Source organism: Pezoporus occidentalis, unplaced genomic scaffold (assembly GCF_034315485.1).
Source record: "Pezoporus occidentalis ecotype Australia unplaced genomic scaffold, CSIRO_AGI_Poc_V1 ctg129, whole genome shotgun sequence".
In the NCBI taxonomy this organism is placed as follows: Eukaryota; Metazoa; Chordata; class Aves; order Psittaciformes; family Psittacidae; genus Pezoporus; species Pezoporus occidentalis.
Genome location: NW_026913092.1, coordinates 4,264,790 through 4,290,853, shown reverse-complemented (window position 1 = coordinate 4,290,853; position 26,064 = coordinate 4,264,790).

The window sequence follows — 26,064 nt, the reverse complement described above, 5'->3', positions numbered from 1 at the left end:
CCAGTGGGAGTGGGACTGGGAGGCATCTGGCCCTGTACTAGTGGTGGCTGTGTGGGTCTATCAGCCTTGGATACCAGCAATGCTGAGTGGTTTCACCACAAGTATGCAGAATGAACAACTGTAAAAGTAATGACATAATACATTTCTAAATTGTTATTAGGGAGTAAGGCTTCGGAAGGCTGTCTAACAAAGCTGTATGTGCATAGCTGCTGAGCAGTGCTTCTGTTCTCACTTTAAGCCTTCCACCTCTTTGCTGCTGCAGCTGGTCCATGCCCCTCATGTAGTGAGACCCCAGCTGATGAAACAGTGGTCTGTGTCAGACAGCACTGGTGCAAACAGGTACTTCTGTTAGAGGAAGATCCAAAGGTGTTGCTTGGTCTAATGTCAAACCCCGGCAGAGATGTTAGGAAACAGAAGAGAGACTAGAAACCATTTCAAGAATATCTGAAAAGTATTTCTGATATAGTGAATACTGTGACAAAACAATGTGTGATACTGTTGTCATCATGGGAACTAGGATTTGACCCACAAAAAGGATAACTTTTTAGGATACTAAATATTTAGAGGCTTATGTAACAAACTATGGTAAAGCAATGAGAACTATATTGAAGACAGCTTCGTTAGCAAGTAGAAGGCCAGCCAGCCAGACAAGTTAAAGTGAATAAAGAGTGAACGTTAGTGGAATGGCAAATTATTTTAAAGCAATAATGATTTTGTTTAGCAATACACAGGATAAAATATCCCTTTGCATAGATAAATATCCAAAGATGTTTCTGAAAGCAATCTTTTAGTCTATTTTATTCTACCTCTTAGTTGTGCATAGGCCCAGGTAATATCCAGTTAACTGAATTAGAACTTCGGAAAATTGGGGTTATCTCACTGGCATCTGGAAAGCTGCAGCATATGCTATTATTACCTCTGATACCATAAGCACTATCCCAGCCCTGTATAATACAGAGAACTAGAGGAGATAGATAGTACAAGTTCCCAAAAGCTTAGGCTCTAAGGACAGTAAGAACTGTAATATGCCTAAATGCGTTCAGGCTGTTACTGTGCAACTGCCAGGTTGATTTCTGTATTTTTAAACTGAGATGGGAAGAAGGTGAAAGCAGTAATTTATCTGTAAAAAAAAAAAAGAAAATGAAAGAGAGGGGATACAGGAGAAAAGAATATGAAGAGACTGATGGAGAAAACGTGTTAGGATTGACACAAGAAAACAGAAGGAATGGCTGGAGCTAGCAGCTAAGTAGAAAGATAAACAGCATTCAGAGTAAATACTACAGAAAACAGCTTTGTATCATCATCAGTGTTGAAGGTCAAAGCCTAAAATATTTCTGCAGCTGTCCTTGCCAATACAAGTCTCTGGCTGCCTCTATTCAAAATAAATCCCAGATACTATTTAAGTGTTAGCTGGCATATACATTTCAGAATTTGGGGAATGCAAAGCTTTTTTTGGACATCATCTGCCAAAGGGATTTATCATGAAGTGAGCTTTCAGTGACTCACCTGGTGGGAATAATATAATCTTATTTTTCTGTAGTAGTGATGACAGAATGGTTAAATAACAACTAAATTAAAGTAATGCTTATGTTTCCTTATTACATTTTCTGCTTGTATTTTTATTTATTATTTCTATTAAGTTGTAGTGCTCACTAGAAAGGTAAAATATTTATAACAATTCCAAAGACCCATTTTTCATAGGGAGTAGGCAGTAAGGAGCCTCTGCACAACAAGCCTTCAGCTGGGAGGCTGACAGACATATGGCAGCAAACTGTGTCTATTAAAGTAAATCTAATTTAGCAAATGTCTACATTGCAGTCACTTCTCTGCTTTCAGTGCCTGTGCTTGATGGTTTAAAGCAAAATCATATATGCATAAATGAGTCGTCATCTCTGTAATGCCTGTAGGACAGACAGTCACTACAGACTGAGAAAGTCAAACCAGATGGTTGGAGAATCCCTCATCTGACAGGCAGAAAGAAGCACTGATCATGGCTTGGCATTCAGACAATGTGATTTGGTCAGCTTCATGGTTTGCAGTAATTCAGTGTCAAGCCTTGCAATGGAAAAGGCACACTGGGGTCATTGCACAGTACCATTGGTTTGTCATGCCATGATCCTGTGCTCCAGTGATGATCTCCAGGAGACCTTTCTTTCCCCTACACTCCCTATAGAAAAGCCCAGACATGGAGAAGAAAGAATCTCATCTGCTTTGACTTTTTCTTCTTCATACTGTGGAAATCAAGATCGCCTCTTTCATTCCTACTCAACTCTATGGAAAACCCCCATGAAAGCATCTGTGTGTTCAGCCCTTTCTCCACGGTCTTGAGAAAGCCCAGTCACACACAAAGCATTACTGTCCCAGCACTTTCGGCATCTTCTTTCAGGTCTTAGATGGGAGCCAGACTGCCCAAAGGCAGCAGCAAGGCCCTGCAGGGCCACCAGGGTTGGCAAAATTGCAGCAATAGTGCCCATGATTTATGCAACTTGAGGAAACCTGCAGGCGTGCTTACTGTATGCAATGAGAGCATCTGTCTAGTCTCCTGAATGCAGGAAGAGAAACTATCACATGCAGAGACTATTTTAAAAAAGCCATTTTTATCATGTTGTCATATTTGCTGCCTCACTGGAATTATAAAACTGCTGCAGTACCAGAAACCTGGGAACCCTACTATTGGGCTTTCTTTGCTGACTGATACATAGGAAAAACTTCTTTACTCTGCTTTACTCTGTTGTTCTCACTTGTTTCCAAACAACTGTGAAAACTTTGCAGCCTCCAACTTTTCAGAGAGATTTTTTGTGTGTAAATATTCTTTCACTGATGGGCAGAAGTAAGCAGGAAAAAGAAAAGTCTTTTCAAGAATCAGAGAGAGCTTTTCTAACAAAGCCATTCTCACAAGCCAGTGAGTTGGCAGGGTCTTATTTTTCTTACCTTAGAGGAGATGCATGCTGTTCAATTTAAAACAGGAGAAAAGCAATCAGCCACTCCTATAAACTCCTGTAAATAAATAAACAGCTTCACAAGTTTAATCTCAAAAAGTCATATTCTTATAGCTTCATTCTCCTTCAGTTTTGCTCCATTACTAACCTTTACAGAGCAAAGCAAATAATTGGACTCTACTGACCACAGCTCATTGGTTTCAAGCCAGGTCTAGTATGGCTGTGATCTTATGTTCACCCTCCTACGGATTTATTCTCAGCTGATGAAGTCATGTCCTAAGAACTCCTGCTTTAGAGACACTTTCTTGGCTGTCTGTTGTTGGTTGGTCTGTTTTCTTTTCAATTGATGTGTAGTTTCATTTGGTCTAAAGATAAAAAATCAGTTTATCAATCACCTCCAAAGCCATATGCTCTTTTTTCACATATAAGAATAAATACAAAATGGCTGCACCAACAGAAGAGCAATGTAGAGTATCTTAATTACAGTAAGAATTGCTAGAAGATGCTAGAAGTGCTAGAAAGCTTTTTCAGTTTTTGTTTGGTGGTGGATGCAGAAACATTCTGTTGCAGCAAGGTGAGATACAACCCCTTATTTTCTTTATTTTTTCCCCTCATTTGATTGAGTGCTAGATAGAATATTCTGGGCCTTTTGGCTTCCATACAAACCATCTGCTTTAACTGTGACTGTCCCTCAAGGGCAGGACTTAGTGAAGTCTAGAGACCCATGCAACCATTTAAAAAGACATTGAGTTATCCCCAACTATAAATACTACTTTTTTGCTTCACTGCTTGTGCTGAAGTGTGTGTATTCATACTCAGTTTACAACAGTCACTCTAATATCATAATGGCAGATATGCTAGCTGTCAAAATATCAGAATTGTAAAATATAAATTCGAATCAAACACATAACTTTTGCCAGCAGGTTGTATGAAATCTCTGACCAAAGATTTCTGGTCAGAAAGCAGAGAAAATGAGTTTCTTAAAATCCTGAAAAACAAAACACCTAGGAAACCTGAGGGTCCCCTTCGAAGAATGCTCTAGAAAATGAGCTGTCAGTTTGCTTGCAGGGGATCCTGACAGCAGAGCTGACAATAGGTTTGCTTGGCTGCTGTGACATATGTTAAGTTTCAGTGTATCCCCCTAAAGGTTTAGAGCATGAATGACTTCTAAATAAGGGAGGTGTATTATGCTTTGACTACTTACCCCTGCAGCCTGCAGCGTGCATAAGCAAAGATGTGAAAGAAAAGCAGAGCTTAGAGAAGGAACTACCTGATCTGATCTGATGAAAAGGGAGACTTTAATCTGGAGTGGTTATAATTCAGCCATGTTTTTCTAATCAATAACTATAGCACATTTCCTTGCACATAATTATGTGATTAGGGTATTGTCATTTAACAAATAGATAAATCTTTTGTATGTAAAAGGCCATTCAAATAGATGCCTCTAATATTCTTAAATACTTCCTAAACATTTACAGTACACTTTTACAGGATATATTTAATAGGGGTTTCTAAGAATATTTTTCTAGCTCTTTTCTAGCTCTTTTCTGAAGTGGAGGACCTTGACGCTGAATCAGATTATTTTCTCTCCCTGTTACTGAGGAAGGTAAAACATTTTTCCTTCCCACTGTGCAAATGTAATCCAGGAATCTTGCTACTGTTCCTGTATATTACAACTATTAACTAGCACTTACACAGTGCTCAAAGGCAAAGAAAATTAATTTGCTAAAGCTGAGCAAGTTCACTAGAATTTAGGTTTCCTAAATCATAGTGTCATGCTGCTTACATTAAATCCCACTCCATCTCAATAGCCTGTCACCTTTGCATTTGTTGTATGAAATGTTGAGAGCTGATAAAAGAGCAGACTACCTCTCATATTACAGTTAGTGAAAACGCATAAAGCTTTTCTCAATTTTTTTTTTTTTTTTAACAAGCCTTAAAAAGAATCAGAGGCATTAATCTGACCAACCCAGATCTGATTATAACCATGGCAGGGAAGTTTCCTTATCTGCCCTTTTTGCAATGCAACTCAATTTGGCTGTAATATCTCTCAACATACCTGTGCAGTCTCCTCACTTAGGTGTCTTGTAGATTTCAGCAGTTTGTAAACTATTCACAAAATTGCTTCTAAATTCTTAAGACTTTGAGATATAAAACATGGGCCTCACATTCTGCACTTTTTTTTTATACACAATAACAAGTGAAATGTTATTTGGTATTTCTGAAATTTCTGTAATTTCTATATGACTTGCCCCTGCCCATGGCAGAGGGTTTGGAACTAGATGATCTTAAGGTCCTTTCCAATCCAAACCATTTTATGATTCTATGACTTTTGTTCTTAGGATAATTTTTTTAAATAAGTGCTCTACAAAGCATAATGGGAAGCTAGCCAAAAATAACCATAAATACTTTCTCAGCAGTGGGAAATGTCTAAAACGAAAACCAGATGTGTTACAGTGCCCTGGAATGGGAAGGAGTCTTGACATGATGCCTCCTGCTGCAATGCAGCAGGCTGATATACATCAATGGAGTAATACAATGTGTAGCTATAAAGTTTACATGAAGGTGGATTAATACACAGAGGTATAGGGCTAGTTAGAAACTTTGATGAAGACAGTTGCCAGAAGCTAAGGTGGAAAGGACTAGGAAGTAAAATCTACATCAATACTCAAGCTGCAAAAGTATTTGTGGTGTTATAGTTCATCATATAGAAAAGGGGCCATTTGTTGGACACGAGAGGATAGCAAAGGAAAAATGCAAGATAGATTTATGAGACCAATATTTGCAGAATATTTTAACTGAAGGTTTAAAACATCACTGCTTAATCACTGGTTTCAATGGCATGGCAAAATTTTTTTTTGTTAAAGATTGAAAAATTGTCAACTCTTACTTTTGGTTAATAGCATACTCATCAATTAACCATGAGCATCATGCTAAATTGAAGCCCGTATAAATTATTTGTGAACAGAAGCAAGTAACATATTCTTATACCTGAGCTAGGCAATATTACCATCTGTGAATTTAGTTCCTCAGTTGATATCACCTCTCCAAGACAAACATGAACTGAAATTAGAAATAAAAAGATAGGCTTTTGTGATTTAGGCATTTGTCTTTTGAAAAAATACACAATAATGCTGTTAATGGGGGTTGCAGTACTTCAATATTTAAAAGCCTCATGTACTGACACTGGAAATGTTCTGCACATAAAAGGAACACCCAGAAAAATCTAATTTACTCCCTCAAGACATCTCTATTTTTTTTTCTTATTTGGTATTGCAGATTGGCCTATACAGAAAGGGTTTTTGGTTCACTGTTGTATTGAAAGGTTTCTGTGCTCAGTTTTGTCATTCTTATTTAAGCTAGCAATATCAGAACAATAGCAAAATTCACATCAATACTTTCCTAAAACCACCCTCCTGCCTTTCCTTTGGTAATAAAACATTTCACTGAATGTAAATTTCTGGGTCTGGATAAACCATGCTTTCTCATCTCAGCAGTTCAGTTTTTCAATGGCAATGAAAAGCAGTAAATTTTTTGATGTTGACTCTATGTAACTGACAAGAAATGAGTTAAAGAATGGATGAAAACTAATCAAATTTTTACCTCAGAATAATCCTGGCTGAGAAAAGACTACCTCATTAATTATACCTGGTCTTGCTTCCAAGAAGTTTAATGAAAAGAAAAAGATAGCTAAAACTATGATGGCTTTTGTTTAATTCTGAATCTCTGATACTTTCATGTGATTTATGCATCTGGGCTTAAGAGGGAAGCCCCTGACAATCTAAAAGCAAGTATATGGTTATACCTACATTGGCAAGCAGGTTATCTAAGCAGGAGCACAGTATTAGATCAAAGTAGTTGATGTCAGAGCCCCAAAATTTTGTGCAATTTTCACATTTTACTTTGGTCTGCATTTAGCCTGGCTTGCAGAACTGAATGGCCTCATGATGTATGTGGTTTGAAACTGCTCTCAGCCCACATCACTGGTTAAAGCCCATTAGCGTGCATTAGATCTGCACCGGAATCAGGGATTCCTGATTAATTTAATCTGAAAGAAATCCAGTTCTCAAGTGCCATAATTGCTCTGCAAAATGGTCCAAAATGCTAATGCAGACACAGCCTGTGCCAGCAAACAATATATTTTCCTACCTTTCTGCAAGTATCATGTTAACTGGAAAACTTCACAAGCTCCTAGTTTAAATTTACAAACCCAAAGATATCTCAAATTATGTTCTTTTCTGAATACATCTTGAACTAGCAGTATTATGCATAGATATTCTATGCATAAATCATAGACCAAGATCAGATTGCTTCAGTATCATAACTGAAGCGTGGATTCCTTCAGTACATAACACATAGTCAAGGGGTTGGTGTTAACAATCAATGCAATAGAGCTCCAGAAATACACTTTAAATGCACACAGAACAAGTTATTTATGGAGTAGCTGAGAGGATTTTAAATGCAGTGTGAGACTGAATATTGTAATTTTCCATACAGGTAATTTGGTTCTTGATATTATAGCAATCTAAATATTTTCACTATTGTGCTGACTTTTTTATTCAGATGGCGGATGTTATCTTACATATCTAAAAAGTTTTAACAGGCTGTATTAAATGGTAAACACTTACTTTCATTTGTATGCCTACATCTACTAATATATTTCTTAATTCTCCAAGTCTGGAAACACCAGAACCAACCATTTCAATCTATGTCATGTATGATTGTGCCTTTAAACATGTCTTTCTTCATTGAAGACTGAGAAATGTATTTTTACTAAAACAGCACAGAAATATACTATGCATCTAAAGAGCCAATTTTTATTGTATGTGAAAAAGACTTAGATACACTTCAACATCTTACATCGCATCAGTTCTAATTTAAATAAACAGCAGTTTCAGGCACTCAGCATTTCACAGAATCAAGGCAACCATCTTACAAAGTGTTTCTTTTAAGGGTTTATGTAGTTCCTAGCTTCACACTATGGTGTCTATTTTGGGGGCATATTTAAGCCAGACACATGTATGTATCTGCAGGTGTTCTCTTGTGAGTCAAGCTCTTTCTGTACACCCTGAAGGATATCACTAAGCCTGTTGCTTTACATTAGGTTTCTGTTTCAAGTGTTTTTTTTAAAAAAAAACAAAAAAACAAACAAACAAAAAAAAAAGCAAAAGCTAACCTAATGACCAGATAAATGGCCTCAGTGATAAGAGCTGTCTACCAAATTGAAACATAGTTCACTTCTGTTAGGACATGCTAAACATTCAAAAAATCAGTGTTCATTTAAGAAAAACCAGCAGAGATTAGTGTATAGGAGACACCCATGCTGACTGTAAGACATACATTGAACTGGCACACAAAGTGCATGCGCACAGCAAGGATAGATAAAGCCTGTCTTTCCAAATCAATAGACACTTCTGCTAGCTTTTTCCATATGCTGTCAACTGTAACCTATAAATCTAAACATGTATTTATTCTACATGCACTAAGACAGTGTTTTTAGGAGAACACATGAGTTCTAACAGCTGTACGAATAGGCAATAAACCAGGACTCTTTTGAAAACAAATCATTTTTCCTTTTCTTAAAAAATATTACATGCTGCCAAGATAGATGAAGAAATAGGAGATCAATATAAGGTATTAATCTCTTCAGAATTACAATTATATTCAGTCCTTTAAGCACATGTCTAGAGCTAGTGAATTATTGTATTTGAAGTCAAACTGCAGATTAAACTTGGAGAATGCAGAGGGAGGCAGCCAAAGAGAGGGGGAGAAATGAATCTGTATAAGGGGGAGAGGAATGACATTTTGATTTGACACATTAGTGTCTTTATATTACTGTTCTGCCAGTAAAGAACCTCTCTGGAGGTGTATGAAAGATTTTGCACTTTAAACTGGCAAAATAATCTTCTTTCCTGTGTAGATTAATGTTAAGAATTTTTCCTTTGCTTGTCTACGGCAATTCTGGTTTTCTCTGCATACATTTAAAAAACCTTTTTATTTTTCCCATCTTCCCTAGGTTTGGGTTTCTGAAATGTGCCAGTCACTATGGGAGGGAGAAAAACAGTCTGAGCTTTGTACCTCATTGTTTTTCTAATTGAAGTACCTTCCACACTTGTCACAACCTCAGAACAGAAGGCACAGGGAGGTAGAGGAGCCTTCAGGTAGCAAGCAGGCACAGGGAAATAAAATAAATCAAAGTTCCAAAGACACAAGTGAGAAAGGACTATCATTTAAAAGACTTGTTTTCTCATGGCTGTATTTCTACACAGCCCCAGACTCACCTTCTTCTCCCAGTCTGTACATATACTTATCATTATCTTGGCAACATTTTCATTACCCATTTGCCACATCTTGGGTCCTTCCCTGTCATAATTTGCTCTTTCATCACCCCTCATATCCCATGTTTAAATATTTCCTATCTTTTACTGAGCACTGGTTCCTGCCTTAGAATATTTAATAATTATCAATCAAACTCTAGACCCATATCCCTTTGGTGATATTCTTATTTCTTCAGAGATGAAATTTAAAATTAATCTTCCTTCTCTTACCCACTTGCTTGGTTTCTCAGCTATGGTTGTACTTGTGATGGCAAGTAGTGATTGTCCTTCAGTCAGACACTGAAAATGAAAAAAAAATGAAGGTCTGTTAACCCTCTGAACAATTCTGACTTTGCCACTCCAACCTCTACAATTTGAACATATGAATCTGAGGAACAAGAAGAGAAGCTGAATAATAATCAGATTACAGAAAGTATTTTCTGGATTAAGAAACATCAGTCTGTTTGCACAACTAATTACTGCTTTGAAGACTATAAAACCCAAAGACAGGTAAATTTACTACTTTAAAGACAAGTGAAAGCCAACACAAGGTTAAATCCCTTTCATTTCTTTGCTTCCCTTTTCTTAGAATTAGCCACTACCATTCTGTGTGAGGGTTATTTTCTTAATGTGTTTTTGTAAAATGCAAGTCAGAGCCTTTTTAATCTAGATAAATTCTTAGCCTCGATGACTTGCAGCAGCAGTGAGTTCCATAGTCTATAGAAAAATACTCCAAGCAGGTATTTCCACTTATCATTTTATAATCTGCCATCTCTCATTTTCCTTGCATTTGCATCGTTCCTCCTCCCTGAAGCAGGAGGAAAGTTAATTTAAAATAGTTTAAAGTATATGAGAAATCTAAATATTTTAGCATATATTTTCTGTGCTTCAACAGAACTATGGACTTTGTGAGTTCAGTGTCTGGTCCCCCTGAAGTTCCTTACCATCCTCTCTGCTCTTCTGCAGATGACATAACTTTTGCAACCTACTTTTTTGCTACTCCAAACCACAACTGTTCCAGAAAACATTGATCTCAGGATGTGATTTTGAGGCACTCTGTGTTTTCCCACTATAGAAACTGACAGTTTAATTCTAGTCTTTCTCTTAGAAAATTTTGATCCCCAGTAACGCTTTAGCTCACAAATATTTACTTTCCTTACTAATTTCCTGTGCAAGACCTTGTCAGAGGACTGAATAAACTACTTGTTATTACTTTGATAATACTGAATTTTAGTACATCCATGAGATTCTTCAGAAAACTCTGCAGGCTAGGCTTTATCACATCCTGGTCTTTCAAGTATTTATTGTTTTACTCTCCCAGTACAGATGCAATGTTTATTCATCTGTAACTTCCTGGATCACTTCTGAAGCCTTTTTAACTAGAGGCATGAAATTCACCACCCTCTAAGTTACCAATATAGTAGGCATTTTTAATTAGAGTCTGTGCACTTAGTTAGCTTCTCTGTCCTATCAAATTTAAGCTTCTTTCAAATTCTGTGGTGTTTATCACTTAGGCCTGTTGACTTGAGGCTTCCAATTTATCAGTTTTTTTCAGCATCTTTTTTTCATGGTAACTCATTAAGAGCTCCTCATCACTATTGACAGGCAAGGCAAGCCTGACACAGAAAATGCCACTCATTCTCTACAGCAGAGACTGATGTGAAGAAACAACTGTGTTAGAACTACCTCCATCTTCCTTAATTTCTCTTTTCAACTTCAAGTAACTATGCCCAAGTGAGCCAGCAACTGTGAATTTACAGTTTCACACGTCCATGTGCTGAAATCAGGCCTATAATGTCCATTCACCGTGGGTCTTTTCTTTAGTGATGCATGTGCAGAGTATATATTGGTTAGCATACTCCCTTCTTAACCTGTTGAGTCTGTAAGTTTGCAACCTCAGCGCAAGGGCTTGTCCCGTGGCTTTCCTTGTGTATCCTAGATGAACAGCAGTGATGCCTGAATTGCCACAATCTTTGAAGCATTCTTTGAGAAAAACTATGCATATTTAACTAAACTGTGATTGCTCTCATATATTATATTATGAACAATAGAAAAACATGGCATGAATATAAAATATGTTTTAAACATACTTCAGGGAAAGAGAAAGCCTATTGGTAATACTACGCATGACAAAAAATGTTAATCTTTATAGTTAATCTGACACACATAAATAAATACTTTTTCTCGTAAGGGAATTTTCTAGTCTCATTAATGTAATTTAATAGCTGGCCAAAGAGGAAATGAGATCTAAAAAAAAAAAACACAAAAAATACCCAAACAGCAACCAACCACACACACACACAAAAGCAACAACAAAAAACAACAAAAAAAACCAAACAAACAAAAAACTTCCAGACTTTTAAATTCTAGATCCTAAATAGAGAGTCTGATTTATAATCTGAAACCTAAGAGCTCCCACAAAACTCTTCCGAAAAGACAAGCAGGATTGGCCTACTGTTAATATTTGCAGGAAAAGGCTTATTAGTACATTGTCTAGTAATGTGCAGTAGAAACTCCTGATGGCATGTCACCATCTGTGTCTGTGCCTAAAATGGAGCTTACTTTTGAAGATGTGATTTATATCTTCCTTTTACGAATTAAAGTACCCGAGTGCCAAAGTGATGACAAGCTTTTCCCTGTCATCTTCTTAAAATTATGACAGAATCTTTTTCATTTTTCCCCATCCTCTCTCTGGAAGTTCATAGGAAGTAAATTTTCAAAGTAATTACATTAATGGGACTTATGCAGTTAAATCCCTGCGCATCGCTTTGAAAATTTACTTGCTAGTGTACTAATGAAAATTTAGGTCTTTGAATATTCATGATCCTCTATGGGATATCATAAATGTAGCTGTTATTTAAATAAATAGGTGGAAAATCTGCCATATATGCATAGTTTGTTGGCACTCATGTAACTGCAATCAAATTCTACTGTCTGACAATATCAGATTAATTTCCCTTCTTCCATTCACTTGCTGTTTGCCTTCTCCACCCTTGATAGTTGCAGATTTTCATCTGGATTTCACTTCCAGGGTTTAATCTCCCACTGAGAAGGATTGTGAGATGAAGACCAAGAACATGGGGAGGGAAAGCATTTTAGTTGGAAAAGTGTATTTGAAATGCTGAAAGCTCTTAGTTTGCCTGGGAGCTGCACAGCTACTATCTTCTTTGGTTGGTTTTGAATATTCTTTCAGGGACTGACCTCTTGGATAGGTGCTGATGGTGGGAAGGAAGGGACAGAGAAGGGTATTATAAGACTCTGTGGTGGAAGATTGTTCTAACCCTAAAATATAGCACAGACAGCTACAAAGCTGTAATTACTTCTGGACCTACTTAACGTTTATAGCTCTAGATGGGCCCTAATAAATACTCAGAAACAGATTCTCCAGGAGGACGACCGCAGTGCTTTCTTGCTGCTGAGTATCAAACAAACACTCTTAGAAAAGAAAATTCAGATTCACTCTGACATGAATTATCCTCTTCTGCCCCATTTAGATACCACATCTTTGCAAACTACCTCACGCCCTTGTGGTACTCAGCTTCAGGTTGTCCACTGGGACATTGGCCCTGCCCCATCCGTAGATGAGAGACAAAGATACTTAAAAGACTGGTTTGTGGGATTATATCCCCTGCAGGAGATTGTTAGCTGATGCCTCAAGTGCCTGTTCTTTCTTCTGTGCACTTCTCAAAGCACAATGAGTTATTTGTCTCTTGCTAAACCAACTCCTGCTGCCCTTAAAACCACAGTTGGGTTATTTCTACAGTAATGTCCTCATGTAGGCAGTTAGAAGTTGCTGTGTCTTCTTGTTGACCTAATTATTTATTTATTGCTTTTGTGTCCAAAAGACTTTTAGAGCAATCTAGTCCTTGGAGAACAAAATGTTTTTATAAAATGATACCAGCTGAAGAGTGGTACCAAAATAAAGCAACAATTGAGCATTTTTTAATCTAAGGATTCAGTGGAGAAAGGACCATGAGTATCGTCATTTATGGTGGCCTGACAGCTTGAACTGTGCCAGTAGCAGAGTTTGTCTTCACTGTATTTATCCTTTGAGAATATAATTGGATATAGCTATTAAAATTATATCTAATAAAATCAAGGTTTTCATAACACTGACATAAAAGAATGAAGAAATAGCATGTGATTAAGCAATACTGATTTCTGTCATGTCATTGAATTACTTATCTCCCTGGAAAACTGTAGCTTTAAGAGTGCTTAAATTAATTACTACTGATACAGAAAGGACCTAAGAGGGACAAGAGTGAGTTTAAAAAAGGGGAGAGGAGACGAGAGAAAAACAGAATCTGGGGAGCACAGTTGGGAAGTCCACTTTTAAAATATTAAGCTGAGACCTGCCTGTATTTAAGACCACCAGCGCACTCTTTCTTTTCTAAAAAGAAACCCAAATCAAGACCAGAAACATCAATCCACTCCATTGATTGTTTGTCCAATTTATGCAGCTGTAGTGTGGGATAGTCATTGTTCTTTTAAAGACTAGATATCTCTTTCTCAAGACATGCGTATATATATTTATCCAAAGTTTGTTTTTTATTGCTTTTGTTAAAAAGTGGCATCATCAGGTCTCTTTTACTGCCTCAAGACTAGAAGTTTGTATTTCAAAAGTATAATAGTTCTTGTAATCATTTCCTGTTATTCCTTTAGGGACCTGAAAATATAATAATCTGATTTCAAACTTTGCTTTAAAGACCAACATATATCTACTACGTGTTAACTAAAAGGGAGCAAATATTTTGTGTATGTGTCCCTATGACAAAGATACACAGAAAGAAAAAACTGCATGTGTTGCAGTTCCTCTTACCTTGCCATGAAAGCAAAAAATGGGAAAAATAGGAGTATTGTTCCTATGCATCTCATGTCCTTGCTCATTTCCCCATGGTAACTAGCAGAAGTCATTCACATTCTGCAGAAGCATCAGGGAAATGTATACATGCAGCAGTTCAGAGAACTAGACGGTCCAGAGAAGATGGTAAACACAGCTAGTTTTGAAAGAACTCTGAAAGGTCAGCCTCAGGAATTTAATAGGAGTTCTATTAATATGTAAACCCTGTAAAAAAAAAATAAAATATTTGAAGGATACTTTGAACCTGAAATAAGGGGCAAAGCTCTGAAAGTTTGTGGTGGTGTAACACACAGTTCATGACACAGCTCCTCACATGCTACCAGTAAGTAAAACTCCTCTGAAAGCAGAGATGCCAATTTTTTTCAGCTTCCAGTTTGGTCCCCATTTTCACTGCATTTAAAAGTATAATATACTTAAGTTATATTAAAAATTAGTGAAGTAAAGTATAAGTCACTACTGCATGCATGTTCTCCTCCTCCCAAAAATGTTCTCCTCTGTGTCTTTGAGATTTATGAGATTTATAAATATATATTTTATAAAAGGCCTGATTTCATAGGAAATGTCACCTGTCACTTTCATCTATATGTGCAATGGTATCTCTTAACAGTCTCACTTGGAAAAAAATCTGCTGAAATGCAAAGAAAATGGAAAAAAAGAAAATAACAAAAAAATACTAAGATGAAAATAATTCCCCATGTTATGGAATTCTGACCTACATTCCACATGCTTCATAGGAGGTAGCTTAGATGAGTTCCAACTGATTGTTTGGTTTGTTTTTTATCATTCTACATTCTCTTCTCTTGACTATTCTTAACACTGAAATTCCAAATTCTTTTCTCTTTAAGGTCTTCATGTCCAACTTCCTATTAGCCTTTAATGACGTTTCTCTCAGAAAATCCCAAAGGAGTTTGTCTCTGCTAGTTTTAAAAGGGTGAATGTTGGAATCTAGCACTCTCCAGAATACTCCAGTCAATGTTCACTGTGAAGTATCTGTTAGCATTGAATTATTGTTTTTATTAAATGTGTATGTGTATATATGTATATAAAAATATTTGTATATATAGAGATATATGTATATTTCTCGTGTACTTGTATGCACAGCCTCACACACAGGAGCACATCCCTGTCCATGGATGGGGTATACTCTCTGTCAGTGGCATGACACTGTGAGGGTACAAGGCAGTTTGGGGGTTCCTCTAGAGTGGTGAAATGGCTTTTTGTCGGCCTCCACCTCCTGACGGAGCCCAAGGATGATGGAGGAGAAAATGGCTGTCTGATTCCCCACCTGGCTAGGAACTCTGAAGCCCTCTCCAGAGCAGCCAGGTACTGCAGGAGGCTGGTGTGTACTTTAGCCAAGCTTAATTCACATTTGTATGTGGTATCATGATCCACATAAAGATATTTAAGTCTGGGGATGTGTTCCTAGGTGTGCTAGCTAGGCACACCATGCCATAGCCATCTGACTCCTGCTGGGACCTGTTTTCACAAGTGCTCAAACCCTGGTACTTGCAAGCTACTTGAGAGATGAAAGGTGGGGTTTTGCTGACAGCGAGTGGCAACAGGAGTGGTGACTACTGCTGGTGCTTCATTGCAGGTGATCATCTGAGTTATCATTATGGAAAACCTCCGTAAACGTAACTTAGATAAGAAAGGGACAAAGCCAATGCTGCAATTCCTTCATAAGAGGAATTAACCTATACTCTCATAGCCCAGAAATACCTATATATTTGCCTAATAAAGCTTAAGGCCACATGCACATAACTCAAGATATGACTGTATGACAAATACAGCAAACACAGAAGTTCTTTTCAATATAGTAATATTTGATCATCTGAAATATTCATATAATAGGGATTAAGACAGAGAGAAATAATTTCTATAGTCTTTCTCAGGATTAACCATGCCTTAGTATACTGCAATTCTGCAAAGCAAACTTATCATGCAGGTCCACTTCCCTGGTTTCAAGTTTGCTACAGAAACCAAGTTCACTGAACTATACATAACTATACTGAACTAAACTTTACAGAACCAAGCTCTATCCTGAGCTGCTTTTTTGCAGAGTCTGGAATTTTTATTTGAAGCACTTGCCCATCCAGTTTCCCACCTGAGTTCACACGCTATGAGATCAGCTTAATTTAAGCTAACCTGTCTATAGCTGATTAGTCTATGAACTACTGAGTTCAGCACATTGTTTTGTATAGTGATGTGGAATATTTGTGCAACAATAACATGATAAAAATAATGCATTTATGTCCCTACATTTCTGATCTTGCATGTATTGGAGTGAATAAAGAAAATAGTACATTTTTAAATAGATCAAAACCTTCTAAATTATTACAATTATAGTTCTAAATTTTATATAATACTTTCAATAAAAACATTCAATTTTGCTACCTGTAATTTGTTGACAGTTAAGGCAGTCTTAATAGATAGTAGAAGTAGACTAAAACCCACTGTAGGGTAAAGGAATGATCTTGGGTTAGGCAATAAGGGTTCCAGTGCCCTACATGTCTTGCAGTATGCCTTTGGACAAGAAAATGCATTTCTTTTTTCCTGCCCTTGGACAAGAAAACACATCTCCATTTTCCTATCTGCCATGTAAAAGAAACAGAGGTTGCCTTGCATAGAAACTATGAGATTGCATTAGCTAATGTTTACACAGTGCTTTGAACTAATGAAGCACTACAGTGCAAAGCAGTACTTTCAGCCACGGTACTTCAAGGATGTAGAAAGGATCAAATATCCTTTTCACTTACATTGAAGAGGAGGCCTGATTTTATTTTTAAGTTCTAACATCCTTTTGGCTTTTTACTTTACTTCAAGGTTGCTTCTTACCTTTTATTGACTACTTATTTTAAATTTCTTTTTGTGTGTCCTCTCCTTTGTTATAAAAATTGATTCGAGGTTTGTGTACAGCTGCTTAACTGGATGCCTGGCAGAAAGAGTAATGCATCCTAAAAAAGAAGGTTCGTTATTTCAAGAGTATTGCATACTGAAAGAATATCCATGTCCACTGTTCAGTTTCTATTACTAGAGTGGCACAGGCTTGTTCAGCTTTATCTTGAGTTTACTATGTCATAGTATGATATGCTTGAATGGATTTATGTTTTAGGTAATGTACAGTCATATGTAGGCAGCTTTACACAATTTACTGCTTGTAATGAGTAAATGTTTGCTCTAAAAGGGAGACCACAAATGTGACTTGTATGCCATTAGTTTTCAAAGTCTGTATTTTAATAATGTGTATTTTACTGATGCCACTGAATACTTCTTGGGCAGGAGCAGAGCTGCTTAGAGCAACAAGTGAAACACAGCTGACATGTACCCCTGCGACTTTTTTTTCCTGGACTGCTGGCAGCAGCCACATTTTTAAACACACCAAGTTCAGTTAGAGCTGAACTTCCTTCAGTGAAAAAGGTTGTTTTAAAAAGTCCAGCCTGGGATTAAAGAAGTTTGTTCTGTAACAGGAAGAAAAACCCATCTGTGACAACCTGTGTTACTTCAGATAAAGCTTGGACCATTATGTAGAACTAACTGTACTTGTATTTCTCCTGCCCCAATGATACATACACTTAATAACAGCATTTAAGAATGAAACCTTTGTCACTTTTTGAAAAATACACACTTTTAACTTATAGGAAACATTCCTTACCTTTGCAGCGGCACATGAATTATTTCAGTAGGAAGCAGTCCCATGATTTTGGGAGTTACACAGAACAGCCATGCCTACTGTGGAAAGGAATAAATACTAAAGACACATTTTGCAAGTATCCTCTAAGATTAGAATTGCACATTAATAGACCACTTTCCTTTACTGTCTGCACTGTTTTGAATTAGTTCCTAAAACATCAGCTGATTCTACATGCTCACACGTTACTTTTTTTGTTGGTAAACTTATTCTGCTACAGTACTTTTTACTACAGAACATGGAGTTCACACATGCCCCTTCTGCTGCTTGTAGCAGAACTGATTTGGCAGTATAATAACTAAAGACCATACTTAATTTGTCATTTCTTATGAGGTCTGACTATGAAATGCCATCCATTTAAATATTCACAATAACCTCATGGAAGATGTACTTTGAAGACATAAAAGGTAGCGGGAGGAAGAAAAAGAAACTTACATCTCACCAAGTTTCTGTGTGGTATGCCAGGAAATATCATTGGGCTTTACAACTGTTTCAAAAATATTACTGTATTTAGGTGTCTAACACTCTTGAAAATGAAAATGTGACATATGGCAGTCTCAGACTTCTTTAAAGATGGTAAATGCAAGCTTTGGAAATTTCTTCTTTCTCATGCCTGACTGGGCCTTGGCTTGCCTGAATGTGCAGCAGGAAGTAAACTTTAGTCTACCCAGAAATGTAATTCTTCACAAAAAGCAGGTACTTCCTGTGAGTTAATAGATCTGAAGGCTGAAGAAAACCACAAAAAAGTAAGTTTGTACCATCTGATGTTTCATGGCTTTTAAAGACATGTACAGGAGATTGAAATGGTTAGATTTGATGTTCTTAAAGGTCATTTCTAACATAAAGGATTTTATGATTAAGCCGTGTACAGGAGTGCAGAAGTTTTCCTATTCATAATCAGGAGCTTCTGATCTCAGACACAGAACAGTTTTATCCGCACTGTGTATTCAACACTTTCTTTCCATACCTAAAATTTTAATGTAAATATTTGTCCAATGCAGTTTGATTTTCAAGGCCAGTAAGAGATTTCTTGAAGGCTGTATTTAATTGAATTCTGCCTTTAAGAGACATCTGACAGAGCCAGGATGTGTTCCTGCAATGCCACATACCTTCTTTTCTCTTCATTTTGTGTTTTTCCTTCCCTCCTTGATTTGGGCACAACTTCATCTGTGGATTTTGGGACAGGAAACCATACTGACCAGTGGTTTACATCTATACAACTGCCTGCTTTCATTAGCTATTCAAACTTACACTCTCATGGGGTATTCCAATAGAAGTGATATTTTTTCTTTTACAGAAAAATGCTACTAAATCAACACTTTGCTAAATCACCTTCCCATTATCCTCTTAATAATAGAAATGCAAATGTGTTGAAACCCAATAATTGATAATATGCAAAATTTCCATCCATTCTTACCAACATTTAACTATTTTCTTTAAATTTATTATTGCTGAAACCTTGGAAGAAAGTGTGAAATAACTGTCAAGTTACCACTGTGGAATTCACTATTCCATACAATAGTTTTCCATTGGTATATTAACTATATTTAGAGCTCTACTGATCCTTGAATGCTTTTTTTTTGTTCACATAATACAATAAACATATTGTTAATGAAAACTTTTCACAACCCTCAATAGCAGCGACTTACTACAATACTTTTTGTCCTCATGATCTACATGACTGACTGCTTTTGTAAAGGAACAAATAAAAGTTATCAACTTAGGCTGGGAACTGATTGTAAGTATCAGGTTCAGACACAATGCAAAGGGAAAGGTCTTCTAAAATAAGCTATTTTTCAATTCAAGAAATGAGAATCTTTTGAAAATGTATTTTAAGCATATTAGATATGCAAGAAGTACCTTCTCAATAACATTAAAACAAGTTAAAATATGCTGTAAAATTCTACAAGTAAACTGAAGGGAAACTATTCAAATATTTACATTAATTAAGTGTTAAGATCTGTTATTTATAGATTAGATTGCCATATATTTGACCATAGGTTTTCTGCCCTTAAAAAAAAAAATGCTTGGCTCCCTATCAAGTGTCTAATGGTAAATTTAAAGTTACAGAAAAATAGGTTTGCTTTTTTTCCTCTAGTTACCTTTCAAAGCCTTTAAAATTAGTCCACATATCCCCAATGTTCTCTGTCAGCAGGCTGAACAACAACAGATAATCTTTTTAAATTCAGTTTTAGTCCAATGCTTAGCCACCAGAGGCTCCTATTAGAAGTGAATGACATATGTTTGACAAATATATCAACAACAAAGAAAGAAAAAAGCTATAGGTGGGCAACCAAATGCTAACAGCAAAGAAAAAACATGCTGAATTCAAAGCACTAATGAATTGCTTGTCCTGTGTACTCAGCAAATCCCCATGAATTACAAATATTGATTCATGGATGATCTGATATTCAAAAAGGGGAGATACATAATGCAGATTTTTAATAATGAAAAGCTTAGACTCCTAAGTGACAGTACTGCTCATCACTGTTCACTTTTAGCATCTCTCTTCCAGCAAATTTAATTCTATCTGTTCTGAAACATCTCATTTTTCCTGCTGCCATGACTTCCAGAATTCAGTGGACAAATTCTCCTTTTTAAATTGGCAATAGGTATGATTTTACCCAATGTAAAATGTGATTTATGTGTTTCTTATATTTTGGACAAGTGAAATTTTGTGAGTCTCTTCAAACGAAGTTATTTGATTCTTAGATTAAACATATACAGTGACGGAAGATTTAAACAAATCCTAGAGGCAACTTACTTCTGGATTCATATATTTATACCAGGCAATACTAGATCTACTGTTTATTTGTGTTAGCAAATCAAAGGAATTTAATGAAATCTAGCAACTATAAACATAGTATATTGATGTGAGGGTGGAAAGACAAATCCATTTGACACAGAAGTAAAATGAAGCTGTAAGCAACTCAGGCACTGTTTTACTCTATTTTTTCTGTGCAACTGGTTGGCTTCAATACAGATGTAATACAGGGGAGAACTGGGGTTTTCCTTTCCTTCAATTATATTTTAGTTCAGATTGTGTAATATATAGCAAGCTTATTACATGGAGAATATGTTGTCCAGGATGACACAAGGAAGCATTGTGAGTCATGATGAAAAAGCATTCTCAAAGCAGCTAACCAGAAACAGAATAGCTATGTATAGAAATAGCTATGTAATACATAACTACACCATGCACTGAAGCCTAAAATGAAATTTATTTCTATGTTTCTAAGCACATCAGTTTCCTTACATCTATTAATGTAGCAGTTCCATTTATGAGGATTTCTCCAAAGTTTTCATTTCATTAACAATTCTTATCCACATTAATCTGTAGATATCTACCAAGCAGCAGTGAACTGGGAACTCAGGGCTTTAAATCTTCTTTCTGTTTAATGTCTGCACTCTGTCAGGAACTATAATAATGCACTGGAGTTTTATATCAATTAAAGAAAAAGATGCTTTACTCTCTTTTTTGCACTATGTAGATGGTGAATGTTCCTATGTAGAATGTGGGCAAGTACCTGTCGGTTAATCTTGTCAGCACCTGTCAATGGTCAGGCAATACCTGCTTGTTAATGGTCGGTGCAAGAGGCAGGATAAGTGAATAGGGGACAGTTTCTGTCACCTGAAGCAAAGAGGAGGCTGCACACATGACAGTATTTTGGGGAGTGTGGGCTGCACCCCCCCTTGAGCATTCCTCCCCAGGGCAGACCCAACTGAGCTCCCAAAGCTGTATGTAGCTTCCACTAAGCTCGTATTGGAGGATAGTGCCCATACTCAAAAATGCAACTTATCCTCAAAGATACAGACGTCCAAAGAGAGGGGTCACCTCTAGATACGACACCGCCTCTTGGGCCTTCACTTCCAATCCTTTTTTTTTTTTTTTTCCTCATAGTAAGCATATGGCATAGTCTGCTGAGTACTGCCGAGTACTATGAGTACTTATCATCTGAGCAATAAGAGCTGTGAACACTGAATGCTTCCAGACAATAAATTATATGTTTGGCTTCACAGAAAGATACAGGACAGCTAGACCTGAGTGGCAAATCTCCACACAGAGGAAAACAAAGCAGTTAACATTTAGGATTTATAATTGGATTTCACAGCTTGATTTTATATAACTCTTGGTTCTGATGTATACAGCAATTGACACTGATTCTGACAAAACCATGGTTACTTATTAAAATCCAAGGTAATTTTCAAAATATTCAGAGTGCAAGTAACAATGTCTGCATCACAGTGACCTTCCCTCCTTTTTAGGTCTGTATTACTGTGTTCATGTTAGGAATCACCATATTTTTTCTTTAGCAATCACTCTTTAAGAAACATTTACTCTCTTATATGTATGTTCTGGCCTGTTGATGAGCAAGATCAAAAAAAGCTGACTTATGTGCATGAAATTAACAATGAAAAAAATGAATGACATTTAAAAATGTCATTGAATTCTATTGTGTAGATTCCTTATTTTCCTGTATGACAGCTTTTTAGTAGCACAAGGATTAATAATAGCAGCTTCCTTGATATTTCTGTGGGAGCATGCGTTTATCCAGTTCACATCTGCTATGTCGCTGGGATTTTTCTTAAAAGTCAAGAATGGCAAATATTTTTTATTAGATGAAAGTTGCTGCATAAATAAAAAGCTTGTATGACTTGGTTTAAAATAACTGTTTTCATTTATGCTGCATTTTATTCACAATTTAGTCAATCTATTTTGCCTTTCCATAATTTCTCACTAAAAGGAGGAGAGAAAAAGTGAAGTGAATTTCGTTATTGTACCAAAGAAGGATTTCATTAATATATTCAATCTGTGCTACTGCATTTTAACATGTTTTTACTATTCTACAATAAACTGCTCATAAAGTTTTTAATTACCAAAGCAGTATCCAAAAACACACTTCAGAGAGTTGCAGTCTTGTAACAAAAATTATTTCTTTATGCATTTAATCTTTTCTCACTAATGCATCTACAGGTACCTGTGTTTAAATAATATAGTACCTAATTCTACAAACATATGTAATTCAGCTAAATTGTCATTCCCAAAACAAGTTGTTCACATTATCTTTCTCTTAAAGAAATCAGGATATAGCATGTAGCTCATATATCCCTGATATTTATCACCCAGTGCTGCAGAGCAGAGAGTGTAGTCAGAGATCTGCACAGCTTGAGGTCAAATAATATCTGGAAAATCCACAGATAAATTTTTTCACCCTTCCCTTGGCAGTATGTTCTTTGCCCTATAGTGGGCTGTGTATTGCACTGTATGACACAGTACATTCACTGAAATATATAAGTCATGTTGCATTTATCAAAAAATATTTTCTGTTTATATTGTGCAGGCTTCAAGCCATGTGACTTCCAAAGGAATCAGTGATGTTCCCAGCCCCATTATCCTGTAATACTCAAAATACTCATTAAATGACGGGAGGAATCCAGCTCTCATTTTGTCTGGGCCATCCAAGTGATCTTAAACCAACATCCTTTACCATCTATAATATGGATATTTGGGGATATTGGTGAACAGCCAGCTGAATATGAGCCAGCAGTGTGGCCAGTGGCCAAGAAGGCCAACAGCATCCTGGCCTGTATCAGAAATAGTGTGGCCAGCAGGGCCAGAGAAGTCACTGTTCCTCTGTGCTTGGCATTGGTGAGGTGGCACCTTGAAAATTCTGTGTTCAGTTTTGGGTCCCTTGTGACAAGAAAGATTTTGAGGTGCTGGAGCACGTTCAAAGGGCAAAGAATCTGGTGAAGTGTCTGGAGCACAAGTCTTTTAAGACTTGACTGAGGGAACTGGGTTTTGAGAAGAGGAAGCTCAAGGGACACCTTATCTCTCTCTACAACTTCCTGAAAGGAGGATGGAGCGAGGTGGGTGTCAGTTTCTTCTCCCAAGTAACAAGTGATAGCACAAGAGGAAATAGCTTCAAGTTGTGCCGGGGGGGGGAGGTTGGATATTAGGAAAAATTTCTTCACCAAAAGAGTTGCCAAGCACTGGAACAGGCTGCCCAGGGAAGTGGTGGTATTTAAAAGATGTGTAGATGTGCCACTTAGGACACGGGTTAGTGTGGGACATGGCAGTGCTAGGTTAACATGGAGTCTAAACTCCATGATCTTAAAGCTCTTTTACAACCTTAATGATTCTATGATATACTTACAGGCTGGATCCTGCCCTGACCTGGGCAGCCCTCCTACGATGTCCTGTTGGTAACTTTAAAACATCAAGTAGATTCAGGCTCTGATCAGACAGTACTGGACTAGTTCTGAGGTCTCCTTCCCCATTCTTTATTCAGGAAGGCCCTACATCCCTGTTGCTCTTTGTGTGTGACCATATTTCTATCATGGGATTATACTTGGATGTTTCCTTGCCTGTAGCCAGTGTGCTTGCTTGTGTTGGGCCTGGTCAGAAATTAAATTGTACCTTCCAGGTATGCAGACACGGAATATCCCTTAATAGAGGTTGCTCACAGTTTGGCTGAGATGTAGAGTGCACATGAGATGATGTGAACTGATTTCCTCTGTATCATAGACTATTAGAGTTCATCCATTTTCTTCTCCATTAAACCTAATTACTCCTGTTTGATATGGCATTTATTACTAAAAAAAATACATTATATATTAATCTAAACACATCAAGAGACCTAGAATTACTCCTTTAAGGAAAACCTTCACAAGCCTCTAGAAAGATAATGGCTGATGGTCTCAAAGGTAACCCAGACAGAATCAACTAATGTTATTTTAGCTCTTTAGTTAGCTAATGTGTCCTCCACACCTTTGATAAGTTGCTTGTAGTGTCTGGAATAATTGTTCATTACCTGAGAATGAAAATCAGGGATGCAGCTTCTGGGGAAATGTGGATCTTGATTTAATGCTTATAAATGGAATGTGTGGACTGGTAACACAGGAGCTCTCCACCTAAGCATAAAGCAGCAAACCTAGGAAATCTCTTCCACAGGCAGGAACAGTGCAGATGCTGAAGAAGGAAGGAAACTCCTTGGAAAAAACAACAGTATCTTGAGAGAAAAGACAGATGAGCTTCTTGCTCTCTTGGAGAGAGGATGAATTTTTTTTCTCATCATATAAGCCTCGATTTTTAACTGATTCCCCAAAGCAGGTGCCTATCTCTGAAGAAACTGAGACACAGCACTAATGTTTTCCTTTTCCCCAGCATCTGCTATGGGTCACATGTACTTGGCTGTCTCAGCTTGAAGTAGAGATGCAGCAACTTTAAGGCTATCCCCAAGCAGTACACTCAATATTGCAGTTTTCTATATGAGGGATAATGCCTTCAGGTTCTTCTATTTCAACAAAAATATAGAGATTTTATTTTTTTTTTTTTTTTATGATGACAGAAGTCTGCAATACCCAAAGCCTGAAAATGCAGCTAGGTCCTCTTTTTGTATTTAGATGATAATAGCCTAGAGATGGTTTAGGAATGTGTTTTGTGTTCATGTATATGAATAAAAGATCAACAGCAAACTTTTGTGATGTGACTCCTTTTTAATTGCTATTGCTGATCTCACCTTCAGAAGTTCATGATTACTTGTGCCAATCAATGTGCAGGACCAGACTCTGCATCCTGTGATGAGACAGTGCCAGTAACTGCATTCAACGTCCAGGAAAGAGTAGGGTTTATCTATGTTCAGCTGATGCACAGTAGCAGAGTGGGGCCTATTTCCTTTGATGTCTGAAATGTTTTTTTCGTATTTTTAAAATATGCACACCCTGTGCTTGGTTGATTCAGTGCTTTAGCAGTGGCAGAGATATACCATATAACCATATGGAGATGGCACGCACCCAGCATGTTATGGGTGAAGCCAAAGTCAAATGCCATGCATGTATCTGGTATCAGATGGCAGCTCCACTGAGTTACAGAATACAGGGAGCCACTGCCTTAGATACAAAGGAGTGCCCAAATGCTACCTCCCCCCTCATTAGCTGCACACAGGGACAGAAGGTGGCTGCACTGCTGTGCTGCAGGGATGCGAAGTACTGGTGCAGGGTTTAGGGACTGCAAGACAGAAGCCAGGTTGTCAATGATAAATTTTTACCTTTTCAGATGAAAACCCCAAAAGAAGCTTGGAAACAGGAATTCCAAAAAGTGAAGACTGAAAATACTGACCAAACTTTTCCTACCAAAAGATGCACCAGGGGGTTTTGCAAGTTTTTTGCATGTAGCACCCAACCAGTGACTGCATATATTATCATATAATGATTGTGGTAGTCTTTAGGAGGTTAAATGAGAAATATCAGAGAGCCAGC